This window comes from Hydra vulgaris, chromosome 08, assembly GCF_038396675.1.
Source record: "Hydra vulgaris chromosome 08, alternate assembly HydraT2T_AEP".
Classification (NCBI taxonomy): Eukaryota; Metazoa; Cnidaria; class Hydrozoa; order Anthoathecata; family Hydridae; genus Hydra; species Hydra vulgaris.
The window spans coordinates 66571686-66577812 of NC_088927.1; positions in this window are offsets into that span (position 1 = coordinate 66571686).

The following is a 6127-nucleotide window of genomic DNA, read 5'->3' on the forward strand; positions in this document are numbered from 1 at the left end:
AACGTATTATAGAACGCTGTTGTAAAACCACGGTCTCGTTGTCTCATTTTATTTTTACTTTGATTTAGAAAAGTTAAAAACCGGAACGTGGACTTTAGATTTCGATTATTAAAAAAAATGGAGAAACTAATCGAATGTTTTTGTCTAAAAAAATGCAACACTGTATTAAAATAAAATGAATTAAATTTTACAAAGTATTTTGTTTTATTTTAAATTGTGTTAAATTTTTTTTTTGAAATTATAATTATGTATATATATATATATATATATATATATATATATATATATATATATATATATATATATATATATATATATATATATATATATATACATATATATATATATATATATATATATATATATATATATATATATATATATATATATATATATATATATATATATATATATATATATATATATATATATATATATATACAAATCTGGTTTACTGCAACTGTTGTAGCAGTTTGCATGGCATGAAGGGCGTTCTTTATGTTTATATGGTGAACCAACTTATCCCCTTGGAGTACACCTCCTAGCACCATACAGAAGTTTGAATGTTATACCAGACCAACATGCACTTAACAAAGCTATGAGTGCACATTGTGTTAGTTTTGAGTGGGTGTTTGGTTTAATAACAAATTATTTTAAATTCATAGATTTTAAACAGTCTCAAAAGCATGGCTCCAATCCCATTGGAAAAGTATATATTGTATATTCATTAATACAAAACGCACACACTTGCCTCAATGGGAACGTTGTTTAAGATTATTTTGGTTTGGAAGCTCCCTCACTACAAGAGTATTTTTAATAATTCAAAATCAATATTAAATCATATAGATACTTCTTAACTTATTAAAAAAGTAAAAATATTGAAGCCTGGAAATATTGCCAAACTTTCATGATTCTTTAAAATATAAAAAGATTGTAAAATAAAGACTTGTTTATTCCCAAAAAAATGCTAACACAATAGTTTTGTTCAAAAAAATATAGTTTATTAAAAATAAAAAATAATTTCTTTTTTTAATAACATTTTTAACATTTCTGTTTGTTGAGCTAACATATGATTAAACATATTTTGAATATTATTTTGTTGTTGCTGGGCAGGAACTCTTGCTTCAGGTCTTTCTTCTCGCTCAATGCGCCTATTTTCTTTATCTGCTTCCATTTTTTAACGCAAAAATGTCAATATATCATTTGAGGATCAGCGAGAAGGTTTTGGAGACTTGTCTTCATTATTAAGGGTATTTCGTTTCTTTGTTTCCCCCTTAACGCTTCATAGCAGTATTTCTTACATCTAAAGCTTCTACACAATCTTCATCTACGGCATTTTTTTTCTTGATATTTTTCTTTTTTCTGAGCATCTGTGTCATCACTAATTTCAATTAATTCTTCAACGAAAACATCATGTTTAGTTATTTATTCTCCACCTTCACCAGAAAGTTTTTTTTGATTGATTGCCTGAGCAAGATGCTTTTTTTTATCTTGTACTCGTCTGCTTGTAACATAAAAATCAATTTTGTTTAACGAATCAGAAACCTGCTGCCACAGTTGCCAGCGTTCTTTACTGCTAAGCTTTTGAATTAAAACATCTAAAGCTGCTACTTCCATCACCATTATTATATCTTTTTCGATATTCCATTACGTATTTGTTTTAAATAAAATTAATTAGTTTATATATATTCTAATTCGAGTCAAGTCCTGATCATTATTTGTTGACAGATTAATGTAAACATTGATAACTTATTTTCCAGAGAAAAAACATTCATAGCCAACGTGTTATAAATAAAACTATTGGTCTTAATATATTATAATATTTAAGTTAATATGTCAATAACTTGATATTTACAAATTGTATTTGTATCAAACATAATTTATATAAATTATATATTTATAACTGATATATAATTTTATAATTTATATGTAAAATGCAATATATAATTATATTTGCGTAAATTATTATCACAATTTTATTACATTAATAATGCAAATATATTACCAAGTAAATTAGTAATACCTTTACCAAGTTGTGACATTTAGCAAAAGTATTACTTAAATTAACAATAAAATGAGTTTCACTGATATAAAATAATTCACTGTCATTTAAATATTTCACTGTCATAGTGTATTAGAAATACTTTTGTAGTTTTTGACAGTTGTTGACACACTAATTGTGGTCACACTTATTTGTTGACACACTAATTGTGGTCACACTTATTTGTTGACACACTAAGTGTGGTCACACTTATTTGTTGACACACTAATTGTGGTCACAACTAGTGAAATATATTACTAACATTATACTATAATTTTAGTAATATATTTCACTAGTTGTGATCACAATTAGTGTCACTAAGAGTCAACAACTATAATTTATAATAAATAAAAATAAATTTATAAATAAATTTATAATAAATAAATTTCAGTAACTAATAGTTAAATGATCTTAAAGATTAATAACAGTTCGAATAAAGTTGTATTTTGAAAAATCTTACGCAATAATTTCCTTTTTTTGGCTTGAATTTGATGAAGAATGTAAACAATTGAATTTGATGTTGCATGTGAACAAACATCTGGATTTGAATTCGGCGAAGTATAAGTACTATCCATCTTTAATTAGACGTTTTGAAGAATAAGTGGAAATGGTTCTTTTGAGGTTGAGAACACGACTTCAAAAAATCAAGACGTGAAAAATTATTCCGCACCAGTCTTATTTTGGGATTTTCCTAACACTTTTAACGTTCCCGTCTTGCTTTCTAAATCAGCCTATTATTTGTCATTATTTTATAATTTGCGTAAACTTGAATTTTAACATAATTCATCAGTTATTTCATTATTTTATCTTTTTTGAAACCCATAATACTTTTTATTTTCTGTTGAAGAAATATAGCTATATTTTGCAAAAGTATATTTGCAAGAATGATACAATCATCCAAGTTTTTTGATACGTATTTACAAACTGCTTCTACAACTACTGAGCAGTCAATTTTATTTAATGAAAATTACATAAAGATAATTTTTTTTTTTAATTTTACTTAGGTCCCCCAAGTAGTTTCTATGGCCTTATGACAGAGCGGATGAGCATTTAATTGGAAGTTCACACCTCCTTCCTAACCGATGTCGCAAAACTTGCCCAGAAGTGAGGTTAGAACTACAGATCCTTTGTTTCTGAGGCAAGTGCTCTACCACTGCGCCACGGCTGCTTATAATTTATTGTTAACTTCATTAAAGACAAATTTGTCTTTAATGATTTTATGTCTTTAAGGATTTTAATATTTTGTATTTAAATACTAAAACAACCCTGAGTAAAGATACTTTGTATGATTAAATTCGTCAACTACTGGGAAATTTTTAAAGAAGTTTATTAGTTTTGATTTATTTGTTTGCCAGTTTATGATTTATTTGTTTACTAGTTACTTCTTGTTACAATATTTTTATTTTAAGGTGAATTTCCACTTATACATTTTTCTACGGGAGTGGAAAAGGGATGGGAAAAGTAGGCACGTAAGCATGCGTAGTTTTCCATAGGACAAATTAAAACTTATACTACGCATGCTCACGTAATTAATTTTTTTTTTGTTTCCGTACAAAAACAGATGAGTGGAAACTCACCTTTAATTGGTATATAAATTTAGTTTACAAAATTAATAGCAAAATATATTTTAGCAAAATTTATTTTAATTCAAAGTTATCCAAATAAATTTAAATTGTATTAACTTTAGCATAAAGTTGCGTAACTTTACTCGCAAGAATACGCTGCAAAGATTTCTAGTTTTTAAATATTTTTAAACTGATAAAAATAGAAGTAGAAGGTAAACCAAAAAAAATTAACATACTTAAATGGTACATGAACGGCATCACCGGCGCGGTGAAAAGGATGTTGTTTGCATCTAATTTTTAAAGAAAACCTTTTGATAATTCTTTTGAAAATTCTTCTCTTCTATGTGAAGCCCGATTTACATAACTTGGGTGAATTGACAAGAATAAATTGGCATTGTATGCTACAATATCCAAAATATTAAAAAACATTGTAAATGGCCATCAATTACTCATTCGACGACATGAGTAGCATCTGACAACCTGGTCTAATGTGTCAACTCTACCTTTTTATTTGCTATAATCAAGAACAAGACGTGGTTTTTTAACTTGGTCAATAACAAATTTATTATTTTGATAAAAGGTTGATAACAATATGACTGCTTTTTTTTTCCTGGATACATAAAAAACTGTAGTAAAGTCATTTTGAAAACCAAAAATACCCGAGTAAACTGATTGATGTAAGCCTGGCAATAAACTTTAAGGAATTTATCCTTTATTTTTTAATGGTACTAGTATATGTCATATTACGCCCAAGCAAACCAAGTGCTAGATGAATATTTGAAAAAAAATTGTCTGCTATTATGTGTCTTCCATTTCCATTTAAGTGAATCAGTTAATTCAAGAACCACTTATGTACCTTGTTCAACATCACATACTCCATTTAGCCGACCAAAATATAATTGCAAGTTTATGCAGTAAGAAGACTCAGAATCACCTAATATTCAATTCTACATTCCGTATTTTCTTGTGTTATTAGTATAAACATCTTAAAAGGACAACGTCCCCTAAACGTAACTAACTGCTTGTCAACAATAAGGTAAAAAGGGACTAGTCCCTTTTTACCTTACTGTTGACAAGCAGTTAGTTGACTGTTGATTATAGTTGCTTTTACATTTAGCACAAAACATCTCCATTATATTTCTTAGAGAGGCAAGCTTGTCTTGAAAGCGCCTTTAATTTCTAGTTTCTCTTTCATCAAATAAAGTGCGTCGTTACAAGTTAAGAAATTGATCTCTTTGCATTGAAGCCAAAAAGATAGGGATGCCGTGTAGGATGTCGGTGTTACAACGAGTTTAAAGGCAAAATCTAAACTTTGGCCACAAACTTGAGATGCAAGCTGGTTGGTTTTCAAATAATATTGTGACCACGTCACAATATTATTTGTGGTTGATTAATATCTATTGCGGAAATTCACACCAATTTTTCATATATATATATATATATATATATATATATATATATATATATATATATATATATATATATATATATATATATATATATATATATATACATCTTAAAGGACAGCGGGGTATTTTACTACCCCAGTTGAGTTTATTTTTATTTGTTACAGTCGCAAATTTTTAGAAATCATATTTTAAGCAGTTTCTTCATCACTTTCATCAGAGATGATTGCATCAGCTTCATCATCAGTTGTGATACTATTTTCTTCATCACCAGTTAAAATTTCATCAACTGAGTCATCACTTGATTATAATTCATATAAACCAAAAATAATATTGTTAACTTCAACTGCTTCTTGTTTGTCGACTCAATATACTTATTTAGAATATTTATTTATTTATACTTATTTTGCGTTTAACAAACAATAAAAGGTAAAAATAATGTTCAAAATGTTTCAAGAATTATCATTTACGCTTATTTTGTATCATATTTGTAACATAATAACAAAAATATGCAACAACAGCAACCTCTAGTTATTACAATGCCTATATATGTAATGCATATATGGTACAATTAACTACTAAAAAGATAAATACTATCCCATACCTATTAAAAAAACAACTAAAGAACAAGCAAATGTGTAAATAACATTACTAACATAATTATTTATTACTATATCTACTGCATAGTAAGAAAATATGACTGGGATATAAAAATACGCCAGCTGTCTTTAAACTAACTAAATTTTTAATTCTCTATATTATTGATATACTAGTAAAACAAAAATATTTTACACTAACAACTTCTTTATATAATGCTAAAAGATTCTGAAAAAGTTTGTGGATGTAGCAAGTAAAAACAAACATATATGGGCAAATATATAATAATATGTATTTTTGTCTATATAAACCAAAAAAAAAACCTGAAAATTTTTACTTTTAACAATTAAAAATTTATTTAAATGAAATTTCTCACCAATAAAGCCACTCCCCCCCCCCTTCTTCCTTAAGATCCTCCTCCTTTTTATGATATTTTACTGCCTAATGTAATGAATTTTTACAGTTATACTTTTTTAATTAAAACTATCTGATTAATAATTTTAAAATTCATTATTAAA